Genomic DNA, 13558 nt, shown 5'->3' on the forward strand with positions numbered 1-13558 from the left:
AAATGAAAAATGCTCAATTTAAACAATATTTTTAAATGTGAAGTTCACCTGTATTTTTCATAGATGAGACCTAGATTAGATCAGTTCAATTTAAAGTCTGCCAAATGGCTTATAAATTAATTGACTTGTCACTTTAGTTTTACATGTATTTATTCTCAAGTGGTTTTAAATAATAACAGAAATATTTAAGGTCTGTTAAATGTAGGGGGGTTTAAAAATGCATTTATTTCACAGTGAAATGTAGAAGCTTGGATTAAGTGAAAATATATAATATAATATAAAGAATTTTATCCCCTCTAATGCTTATTTAAGTGAAATTCTTGCAGTATGTGATGCATTACGGTCTCTCTCTCTCTTTCAGAAAAGTTTCTGAGGAACATTGGGTATTACTGGGTCAAGCAGAAGAGGAGAAAAAGGAAGTAAAAATCTCAGAAAGACAAAAACATTAAAATGAACTGCAATGACAAGCAATTACGCTTTTGAGCTGAAATGTTTTTCTGTTTGTGTGGGTTCTCAGTTTAGCCACTTGACTGCTTTTGCTACTATGTGCATCTTTGTCCATCAGTTTTTATCATTATACACTAAAACACTGTGTAAACACTGGAAACCTGCAAAACCACAAAAATTGTAGTATCACACTGAGGGAAAGAGGAACGATATCTGCATTTAACAACTGCTGGTCATCACCCAGTAATGACTTAGCTTCCGAGGGCAGAGATGTGATTTCCTAAACTGGAAGTCTTGAAATATTGGACCCCAGGAGCTAAATTACAATTAAATCAGGATGGCTGATGGATTTCCGAACCCATCAGCTAGTCTAATGGTTTTATCAAGACATGTGAATGTGATATCAGAAGCAAGTTTTGTAACTTGGCAATGATCTTGAAACTTCCTATCTAGTAGAATGGGGAGACAGCTTTTATTTCAGTGGTCACTGCCACGTGAAATATAAAGTGTGGTGGACTTTAAAGAAAACTGCTTTAAAACTTCGCTTATTTTGGCCACCAAAAGTCTTTTCCCTCCACCAGTTATATTCCTACTGCACTGTTTCACAACATTACACCTTTATTTACTGCTCAAACCAGAGTGCTGACATTAAAAGTGTCTCGGCTTCTCCCACAAAAACAACAACTGGGATCAAATACCATGCTTATTTGCATGATGGATACAGCAAGCTGATAAAAATTAAAGAACACTACAGTTACCTACAGCTTAGTAATCATGTTTAAAGATGTAGAAATGTGCCAGTTGTAACGATCTGCTTTGCACATGTATCGGTGTAGCAAGAAAATTAGCCAATATGTTTCCCATTTGACGCTTGATTGGCTTTTTGGGGGGCAGGGGTGAGGCAACAGGCACTCAGAATTGTCCCATGGATTTTTATTCACGATTCTTTGAGCCATGTCTCCTCCTCATACACTGAAAAAAAGGCCATGTTGGATTTACTTGATTCAATAATGGACATTGGTTGCACACAAATGTTTTGCTTTGGGAGAAACTTAAACAACTGAGTTAAATCAACACAACTTTTTCATATTCAGTAAACCTGTGCATTTTGTGTTCATAAAACGCGATTGAAACATGTTCAGATGAAGTAAGTTGAGCTCCTGGAATATTTTAATTCTTCACAATTTTGTCATTTCATTTCAACACTATTCAATAACTTTTACCCCAATACTACTTGGTCACTTAAATACTACATGCTGTCTTCATATTACATAATGTTCAACAAAGTCTAGATCCTGGTTACCATAAAAATTTAATGGGTCTTCAACAACTACCATCCTTCTATCTTTATCCTGGTTGCAGGAGGGCTGGGAAATAACCCTGAAGTGATAGGTTACGGTGCAGGGTACACCCTGGACAGCTGAGCAGTCTATCACATAGAAACAAACAACCATTTACACTTACATTCACAGATAATTTAGAATCACCAGTTTACCCTAACTCTAATAACTGCATGACTTTTAACTGCGGGAGGAAACCAGAATACCCAGAGAGAAACCTGCAAACTAGCCAGAATGTGGATTTGAACACAGGACCTTCTTACTGTGAAGCAACAGCACTAACCACCATGCCAACAATCTAGGAAATGTAGGAAAGGTATGATTTCCTGTATTTGATGCAGAATTGTTTTGTTTTTGTAATAATACACAATAAATAGCAATAGCATGCAGGTGGTGCGTGTGTAGGTCTCTGCCTCTTATAACTCCAGTGATTTTCCTGCAGTTTGAAATCTTGTGCAATCTTGTGAATTTCATGAGTTCAGCAACTAACCACTCTTACTAGATTGTATCATGTCGTCTCAACAAGAACAAATTAAGTTGTTGAATTTCGTACAGATTCTTCATGATTTAATTACGTTCATAGAAACATGAAATTATTGTGTTCAAATTACAAGTTAGACTTTTTTAATGTAACAACCACCCAATTTACTTTTTTTGGTATACTAAAAAAAGTAGAGGTGGCTGCTCGACTTGACTGAGATGGATGCCTTCCTGAAACCACAATCTAAAGAGCGCGAGTCTGAAACCCGTGCAGTGTCGTGGGATTTAACATTGATATATTATTGACTTACTTCACTTGAACATGATATGACCAATTTAATCTAGCCTCTCTGCATATCATGTAGTTTCTACACTATGTAGTTACACTTAACTTTAAAGCATGAGGCAATTGTGTTAATTACACGCAAGATGCTTACGTAAATCCAAGAGCTGGCCAGTGTGCATTGTCTCAGATAAAGTATATCAACAGCTTGCGCTGTGCATGCCATTATAATCTGAAGTATCCGGGAGCTGCTGCTAATTCAAATGACAGAACAACAACGTTGCCAGGCCAGTCGCTGTAGGTGGCAATAGTTTGCTGTGCTCATGTGAAGTAAAGCTTGCATTGTGAGAGACAAAAGCATCTGATTGGCATATAAAGAAGAGGAGGCTATAAAGGTCCCCAGATAAGCACATTCAAAATCTACTTTGGTCTGCTACTTTTTTGTTGTATAAGGTTTTACAAACACACACACAGTTACACATACAAAATGCATGGAGTGCTCTGATGGCGCCCAGATTTTCTAGACACTAGGTTAAAATTTGCTCTACAGTTCGAAGCGAAATTTGTTCTTGGCTTTACTTAAGTCAAGAGTAAGGGGTGGGTTAAAGCAACCGTGATTCAACACACAGTAGTCGTTTGAGACCAATTTGTGTAACACAGAAGTGCCTGGGGATGAGGTTATAATGTTACATTCAACAGATCGGGTGCAGTGCAGAATATTGAGTGCATACATTTAGAGAGAGAAGCTTTCGGTTGCGTTCGGTCGATAATGCACGGTCAAGAAAAAGCCCTGAAAACAGAGAAGAGAGGGGAAGGCGTGCAGAGAGTCAGCAGGGGGATCTGATAATGAAAACCTACTGAGAGTATAGACAGCAGGGGAATGAGATGATAAAAAACCTGTTGAGAGCAAACACAGTGGGAGAATCAGATACAAACACTCAACATTAGCATCAGACACCTTGCTGGCCTGTGGACATACCGCACACAGAGAAAACAGCTGCTGCTTAATGTTTAAATCAGACCAGTGAGAGGTTTTCAAACTATGTCAATGTGAGACGTGCAGAAAATGCAGAGACAGAAAACAGCAGGCTTTTGGTGGCAGAGGTCAAACTGAGAGTGACACACAGCAAGAAAGTTATAGTAGATTGATAAGGTGAGACAGAAAATCTAAAATAACATTTTAGAAGCAGGTAAAGGGATAATGAACGCACTTTTTTTTCTCTTTCAACTAGCTTTGAACATCAAAAAATACTCAAAGAGTAAAATATGGGGAAGGAAAGACAGACAAATCTTAGGTTTTGTAGAGTCTGAAAAGAAAAACAACAACTTCACAACACGGGTGTAGTTTCGACTTTGTGAAAGGAAGATTAGTTTTTGCCTTATCTGACAGGTTTGACAGAATCACTTGGCAGTTCTCAGTGAAAGCCTACAATGGGACACTGGGGAAAACCAATTTGCTTCTTTTCAAATAGAAAAACTTTCAAAGAATTGTGTGTAAAAAGTGACCAGATTTTCATTTACAGGTTAAAGAAAGAAAATAAGACTCTTTGTGTCCACTTGGTTTGGCACTAGTGAATACAGTACAGATGAAAGCAGAGCAAGGGAGTTAATTGTGACCCAGACGTTACCCATCAACGAACACTTTAATGTCCCTCCATCCTCCATAGCAGAATTTGATCTCTCTGGAGTTAGTCAGTTAAACCTGGATGGAGCTCATTTATCAGACTGTAACATCTCATCTTGTCTGGTTGGAGATTTTGGCAGCAGAAGGAAATCCACCCAAATTGTGATGACAGCACATCGTGACAGGCCTGTGGAGAAGTGCTCGTATGATGAGCATGAAAGGCCACTGTCAATTAAATGTTAACTTTTGCTTCAATATATCTCTAATAAGATAGTCCCTTCAGCCACCCATGTGAAAAAAACTGCCTTACTTTTGAATTATCAAATTGTTTGAGCGTACCCTTTGTGGCCTGGGGGGATTTTATAGTCTGGTAGTGTAATAATGCTCATAACAGTGTGATGGGACACTGTTAGAATAATCAATCCTCTATTTTAAAATTGGGACACTGAACAAAGCTCAGCAAAGTTTCCATTCTGCCAGAGCTGGCAGGGAAATGAGACCAAAACAGGAAGCACACCCATGAATTTGTCATTCACACAGACTGCAAATTTTGCACTTGTTGGTTGCTTTTTCTTTACTTTTACATTTAAATCGTACTAAAAACTTCTCAGCCGGGTTAAGGTCAGTGAGCTGATACAGGACTCTGTCACGCTTCTTTGTCAAGAATCCTTTAAGATCCTTGAGGTGTGTTTTGGGTCACTTTCTCAGATGTTGTGGTGTACATGGTGGTTAAGTCTTGTTTGATGATAAAAGAGTCGCTCAGTCTCCATCCAGCTGATTTTGAGATGTATGTGCTGCTTGGACTGATGCAGTTTCTAATGGAGTGAATCAATCCTTTGCAGCAGTGGCTGTCATGAAACAGCTGTTTAGCAGGCAGGATGTCCACCCAGATGCAAGATTTGGGAGACCTGAGTAAACTCAAAAAGCAGCTTTTAAATGTAAGCTCTGACAAAATATAAAACAATTGCAAGTCAGGAAGAAGAAATACAAAACTACAAGTCTTTTATAAAAACACAGAACACCGAGAAACACAACTGAAGGTAAAGACTTGTGGAAAAGTTAAAAAAAATTAAACAAGAAAGAACTATTGCCAAGACAATAACTCTGACTCACAAGCCTGAAACAGAAAAACAAAAATACAGAGAGCAAAACCAAAAATCCACACGAGCCAACAAAAAGATGAAAGCCTGGCTCCAAGGCCCAGACACATGACGATGGCCACCTTTGGTCTTCCTTTCCAGAATTTCATCACAGCATTTCATGGTTCTTGTGACTGAACTTGGTGTCTTTTGGTGATTAAGTGCTGCTTTGCTTTTCTTAGCTGAGCGGGGAAAACAATTACCCAATGAATTACCAACGTAGGCAGATAGGACTGTTTTTATGTATACCAGCAGTAGCTCAACACAGCACAACTGATGGTCTCATTAGAGGGTGAGAAATCCCACAAACTTTTGACAAGTTGTCTGTTAATTAAAAGGCACCCCGCATTGATGCTGGCAAGGATACTGGCAAGGATACTGCCTTTCTTTTGTAAAGTTGTGATCACAGCAAACACTTTGATGGATCTAAAATCTGACACATATTCATGAAATTATATACAGGTTTTATTTGTCTTCAGTACCTTATTAATTTTGTGTTTAGTCTATATATTCTTACTGGATTTATTATGTGACTCATATCTCTCTTCGGTTTTCTCATATTTTATTGTAATTTATTATCAGAGTATTTTATTTCCATGCTTACTTTTATCTTTGCTGGGCTTTATTAGAAATGACATCACTTCCTTGGTGTTTCTAAACAAGAATAAAAAGCTGATGAAAGCTGAACTTTTGAGATCTCAGACTAATTGATGACACTAGATTGCTTCACTCCCACTTTGCAGAATAAACCAAACCAAAGAAGTAAAAGGTTTAGTGATTGAATAAATGCAAGCAAACTTGCTTTTATTTGAGCACTCATTCAACCATCAGCTCCCAATGGATCCTTCACTGCACTAAACCATCTCCTCTTCTGTCAAACGCAGAGGAATTTCTTTCTCTGATCTGCCAAGTTGGTCGGTAAAAGCTTTCAGCAGATTTTGAACCTGATCCCCGACCAGCAACTTGTTACTTCTGCACCACATAGCAATTAATGAAATATTTTTCCTTTACCATGGTAACTTCCTGCACAGCTAAACAGAGATGCTGAATGGACTTCTGAAAAATAGAACGAGGAGCTGCATGAGAATGAGCACAGAGGGAGAGGGAGGCCAGTGTAGATGTAACTACAACTAAAAGTAAGTAATATAGATGGTTTTTAATTATGGCTTCATCTATGATGGGTATTTTTTAATCTAAATTCATTTCATTATACTTCATGAGCAGAGCTGAAAATTCCTCCTGACAGAGTGTGAAAATAGGTGAAAGGATCAACTTGGGATCTGTTAGTATTTCTGTGCATGTCTTTGGATAAATATTGATAAGAGAGAGAAGCTTTTCATTTGAGACCATTCACTAATGTGCTGTCTGAGCCACTTTACAGTCATATCATGTTTGTTTCTACAAATCAGGACCTTTTTCTAACAGAGCATGGAGACAAATCTTACTATAATATACCAACTCTGACTGGGAGCAACCAAACCTGGCACGCAGGTACATCTTAGGCCTCTGAAGGTTTTATCTACAGTATATCACATTATCATGTTGTAATGCTGCCTAGCAACCAGAGGATTTTTTTCTCTGTTTTGTTTACAAATAGTCCCAAAGAACGACTGTTAAGAGACGACTATTCATAAAGTTTGGGAAAGTTGCAGTCAGCTGAGAAGGAAGAAGTCATGTGGATGAGTGATGAAAGGTTTCTCTCAGTGAAAACGCTGCATCCAAATGAACAGAATCAACTTTCTGCAAACAGACTTCACAGTTTCTGAGGAGAAAACAGCAGAAAAGAGAGAGGGAGGGAGGGTGGGGGGTTAGGGGAAATATTCGACACAGAGTTAATGAAATGCTGCAGGTTAGATGGTGCAGAGATAATGTTTGTGGTCGATCTCATTAGAGATGCTCACATCTCCAACCCAATGCACAAAAAAAAAAAAAGAAAAAAAGATTAAAGTTTAGCTTTTTCCCCCCCACAAGATTCAGCAGCAAAATTACCAGCATGATGAATAAACATTATCAAATAAATACAACAGCTTTCAGCATGTGAATGGGCTACTGCACAGGTAGGTCTGAGCTTCCAAGCATTTTGAAAGCAACTTTTAAAGCATACTTTAAACTTTATTCATCTCCATGGGGATCAAATGCTGGGAACAGCCCAACTGATATCACTGTGCATTCTATGACCGTTATCAGCGACTATGATAATGGGCATTTGGGAAAAAACTATGATAAATTTTGACATTTGAAGTTTTGCATTTGTCCAACAGGGAAGCGCGTATTGGTGCTGTCACTCACCGGTTACCTCAACAGTTAGACGGCTCATGTAAATGCTTGCAGATCTCCTGGAGTTACATTTGAACATGCTGGGTACCCTTTAGCATCATTTTGCTTGTAGGGTTTCTTTGAATGAGGTGTATTTGAACCAAAACCAACCTCTTTTCCTAAAGTTGAACCAAATGTTGGTGCCTAGACCTAACAGAACAGAAATGAAAGCAAAAGTAAAGATAAAGAGAGAAAGAAAAGAAAAGTAATCAAATAAGCAGCACTTAAGCAAACCTCCATATGGCACCACACTCTTTGGGGAGTATTTACTTTAAAGGGACTAATATTGTATTTTGTTTTTTTGTTCTTTTTAAATAAGTTTGTAGTAAAGATGAAGGTAATATGACAGGTGTTTACTTTGAAGTTAGTAATGGATAAAAAGTATAGATTTGTAAATTAGTGAACATATAAAACTTGAGCTTATTATATAATAACTAACTACTTTCTCTTAGCAACACATTCTTTAAAGATATAACACATTTTGGGGTCAACTTGAAAGAAAGGAAGATGTGAATGTAATAAAAGTGAGATTATATTTTAAGTCTTCATAAGTTGCTTTGTAAATGTTGACAATACACAGCACCTCATAGTTTCTAAGTTCAAAGACTGTTCTGGTAATTTTCGAATTAACCTTGAAGACTGTGGTGGATTTAAGCCAAATTTTAACGGGTTGTTAAAATGACTCTACTCTACAGCCTTACAAAGTTTTATTGGAATTCATTAAAAACAAATTATGATGTTTACAAGCAGAAAAAAGTACACAAATGCACACAAACACTACCAACAAACATGACCTAATGTCTAAACAGGAATGAACCATGGCCTAATGGTAGATTGTCTGTCACAGATCAAAATGGCATTTTTTGATGCCCTGAGGTAAGAGCAGTTTGACCGCGCCAACCTCTGAGGAAACAAAAAGCTGGAAAGTCCAACAAAGAAGCTGTTATAACTTCTTTGCAGTTTTGCACTTTCTATTTAACTTCCTGAGTATAAACACTCTAAAAGAGGAGTGTTTTTCAGGCAGTCCTGCCAGAAACTCAATTAATTAGGTTCCAAACTCACAGTTAGCAATTGCTCATAGTTTTACACAGCTAATTTAAACTCTTCATCAAATGAAATGATGTACAGTCTATAGAACAAGACTCCCAGAAAGCTAAAGTGACTGACTAGTGCTGCCACGAACCAATCCAGCTATTAATGAACTCATTGCCAGTAGAGTATCTCACAAGTTAAACTTGCAAATCGTCCCTATGCCATCAAACATCTCGAAGCACATTTCTTTCCAAGATGAAATTCTCTGACTCAAAGCAGTGGATTCATCCAGCATTATGAAATGTAAGGGAGAAGCACATTTATTAGTAGATAATGGAGTAAAGTGAGGCATTAAAGGCTCAAAATGTCTCTAACATGATGAGTCAGATTGCAGCTGAATGATGTGAGCCCGGGCTACTGCTTCGCCTTTTGTCCACGGTTGTATTTGTGTTGAATAGCAGATGGAGAGAGCTGGTGATCAGTGCATTCTGCCTCTGCTTTATATTCACAGCAGCAGCTGCAGGCTGTTGGAGGCCTGCTGCCTGACCGGCCGGCCAGTTGGCTGAAGCAGAAAAGACACTCAGAGTTTCTTTGAGAGCAGAGCAGAGATCAAGCTGCTGGGAGCCAGAAAAGAGGGAGCGAAATTAACGAGTTCTACAAAGAAGTTCAGTCTTCTGTGTACTGGAAACTCTCTACTGCATTCTAGGTACTAAGAGCTGGAATGAGAGTTCCTCTGTTGGAAATTAAAGAGCCATTTAAGTCAAATAGCACAATGAGTTACCCGCTGTTGTATCTGGTGCTTTGTAGAAATAGCCAAGATATAAGGTATTACAGCTACAATAGATATCGGTGTATTGCATGAGAATCGGGGCCGGATTAACTGGATAGTGTTATATGTGTATAATTCAGGAAACCTCAAGTTTTCTGTGTGGTTGAATTGGTAGCTATAGATATTCACTTTCATTTCATTTCATTTATATAGCACCAAATCACAACCGCTGCTTCAATGTGCAGGATTTTACCAACATGGAACGGCCACAGAATCCTAACAGGACTCCAGCTTCATTGTAGCTGGAGGAGTTTGTCTACAGGGAACTGTGTACATTCATGCCTTGAAATGGTTTACATTGTTACATCTGATGCAGGTGTGTCACGATACACTGAAACTGATGAACTGATGAGTGATATTTAAAAATTAAATATTGATGATAATAATAATAAATAATAATAATAATAATCTTCTATCCTCTTCTGCTTATCCAGTTCAGGGTCAAGGGGAGTCTATCCCAGCTACTGCCAGGTGAGCCAAGATACAACACAGTCAAGTCGCCAGTCTATCACAGGGCTAACACACAAGCATTCGCACTCGCATTCACACCTATAGGCAATCTCTTGGGCTGTGGGAGGAAGCCGGAGTTCCCAAAGACACGTGAAAAACGTGCACACTCAACATAGAAAGGCCAGGTGGTAGATTTGAACCCAGAGCCGTCTTGCTGTGAGGCAAAAGTCCTAACCACATTATAATAATATTAATCCAGCAGCAGTAACTACTGAAGCTTGAGGCTTGGCAAAAACGACTCTATTTGTTCTGTCTGACCAGTTACCTTGCAATGACCAACTTTGTCTCCGCTGCTACTGCAGTATCAGGGAGAGTTAAAGAGACAGGATTTTGGGGATGTGGATAATTTCCTTATTAATTAACATCAATCTCACTGACTAGTTTAAAAGTAAGAAAACACTTAAAACTGTCAAATCTGAGCAGTGTAATGGACAAGGTTAAATTCAGTCTGTAGAAGTACTTTGGATATACTGTGGGGGGAATCAATCTGCAGTTTCTGTAGCTTCTCACCATCTTACAGCTGGAGCGTACCTTAGCCAAAACTAGCATAACAGTTTCTATCTCACAACAAGGGCGTGCATAAATATAAGCAACAGATGAAGGACAGAAAATAAGTAAATTGATTAAAGTTGTCATCTCTGGTCCTTCTGCTTTGACCCGTGTTTTTTACAGTGTTGTTAGAGTGCAGTTGTAAGTCAGTAGAGCACTCTTACTGCACTCTTAATATGTTTAATGTGTCACTGGGAATATGAAATTTTGATTAACATCTCAGTGCAGGAGTAAATGAATCACCAGTCAACTGGTTACCAAACAGCATTGAGAGCACATTGCAAGGTTGCTTATCCATAAACATCCATTTGCATGTAGATGATAGCTGTGCAGGATTTCAAATTAAAATTCTGATATTAAAAACTTCTATTACCAAGTATCATATTACCGTGCATGTTACATTTCCCCCCAAATAGACTGATGCATCCTTTAAAGTTTTAAGCTGAATGAATGAGTTATTTTCATAACCTTCAGAAACCCTGGAAAAAAAATCTCTGCAACCCCGTCAACAACACATCAAGGTGGAGTCTCGGAGAATGCGGGGTAGAGGGTGGGTGTGGGGTGAGGGGGTGAAGGTGTGCAGAGAGGCATCCCAAGGCCAATTTCAGTGTACCATCACATGTTTGAGTACCCTTGTAATAAATAATGAAAGCAAATATATATATCTTAAAAATTCCTGTTTAACTGGAAAGCTTTAAGTACACGATACTACACCAAGTAATACAAATAATGCTGGCATTGTACATAGTCAGAAGAGGTTTAGATGAAACAAATAGAAAAGCATAATGTCATTACGCTGCTACTTACACACATGCATATCCTGGACATTTAACTCTCACAATCACTTTATTCATGCTGGGTTGGGAACACATTTGCCTTCAATTCTTTGTGTAATAGATTTAATAAGGTGTTACCGGCACTCTTCATAGATTTAGCTTCATATAGACGGGATATGATCACACAGTTGCTGCAGATTTGTCAGCTGTCCGTCCAAATTTCGTATTTGATTACAGATCTGGTATGTGGAGGCCATTCGAGTACAAGATTTTTCCAATCTTCTGTTGGACAGTTTGAATTGTGGTCTCAATTTCCTGTTCTTAACTGACTGGAGTGGCAACTGGTGTGGTCTCGTGCTGCCGTAGCCCATTTCCATCAAACTCCGATGTTTTGTGGGAGATGCTCTTCTGCATACCTTGTTTGTACAGAGTGGTGAATTGAGTTACTTTCAGTCCTATGAGTTTGTTAGTAGTGTGGCCATTCTCCTCTCACATCTGACATCAACAAGGTACTTTCACTCAGAAGTGATGCTGGATATGTTCTCTTCTTCAGACCTTTCTCTGTAAATCCTGGAGAAGGCTGTGCAGGAAGAGTCCAGTAAATAAACAATGTCTGAAATACTAGGGCTGGGTATCATCACTGTTTTCTATTATTGATTTGATCCCCGATCCGATTGGATTCGATTCAATTTTGACTAAGACAGTCAGAAATATTATGATTTTGATAATTTATCAGTACTGAAACTTGTGAGACTTCATCAGAGGTGTAAGCACCACCTGTAAAACACCACATACACAACTCACAAGTTCCTGGCTCTCTCGACTCCCCTGTAGAAATGTTTCTCCGAGAAGGGGCAGGCAGTGAGGCACGGCCCCCGTCCTCCGGCACCCCCCCTGGAACTTGTAAGTTGTGTATGTCCACTCAGGCATCATTGATACCTTCTCTGAGATAAACCAAAGAAGAAGAAGCAGAACTGGCTGCTTTGGCTTTTCACCTAATTGGCGTCAACATCATGTCCTAAAAATCATATTTATATACAACTAAACTGTCAGTGCAGCAAATATGTAAATAGATTATTCATCATCTAGTGAGGAATCATCCATTTTTAACATATTCGGGAGTCAAATGTAGTTGTATATAAAAACATATTATTTAATTTTATGTTCAAGTTCAATTTTAAAACTTTAAAATATAATAAAGTCTATTTTTAGTTTACTTTGTTAATAAAGACATTTCTTAGGATTTTCAGAAACACAAACATTATACATTGCAGATTGCTTCATATTTAACTTTTTCAGCTGAGGCGTTCAAAATAGATAACAGTCCCATTACACTGTGACAGTCACAGTGTAATGCGGGCAGCTGCCTGCCTAATATAATGTAACATCATCACAATATTTTACATAAAGTGAGCAAATGTACCTTTGTTCCCTCAGCTAAGACAGCTGGGCTGCAGTAGCTTGTGTTGAGAGTGACATCTGTTTTAAAAGCAGGGAACAAAAGACACTGAGCAGCACATCAGTCAGCATAGAAACCGGTCAAATTGTTCATGTGTGTTCATGCACAGACTACATGTGCATGCTGTTGTGCACATAAACTCACAGATGTATATGATAACTCAAGTTTGTGGCATTAAATTTGTATTCTTATTCTAAAAATGTAATACAATACTCACATCAGGCCATCTGCCAAAACCAGCAATGCGACATTCATTCATCGTTCTTCCTTATTCGGAGGCTCGGTTTGGTTTCAGCAGGCTGTTTCGACCATGTTTACATGCCTAAGTGCTTTGAGTTGCTGCTGATGTAAAAGGATGATTATATATGTGGTTTGCTGTAATGAACAGTGGAACAGATGTAACTAATAAAGTGGTTGCTAAAGGTATGTAGCATGACTTTACTGGACTATACATTCACGCTTTGTTCTTAGAATGTACGTAATTTCTTTTTCTGTTTTCTGATGATTTTTTTTTCCATTTTGTTGTTCTCAATTTTATAAAGTAAAAAACAAAACAAAAAAAACAATCTACTCTACATTAGGCCGTCATTTTTGCAGAACCATTTTTTAAAGGGTGGTGAAATGTTTTTAGTCATTTATCAGAGTTGATGTGATTGACTATTCATGTTTTAACACTCATCTATAAGGTTTGCTACAGTGTCTTTTGCACAGGTGAGTCTGGAGTATAAAAATGCCTTAACTGTTTTGAGAACTGCATTAAGAGTGATGAGAATG

The sequence above is a fragment of the Astatotilapia calliptera genome, chromosome 18, assembly GCF_964374335.1.
Source record: "Astatotilapia calliptera chromosome 18, fAstCal68.1, whole genome shotgun sequence".
NCBI lineage: Eukaryota > Metazoa > Chordata > Actinopteri > Cichliformes > Cichlidae > Astatotilapia > Astatotilapia calliptera.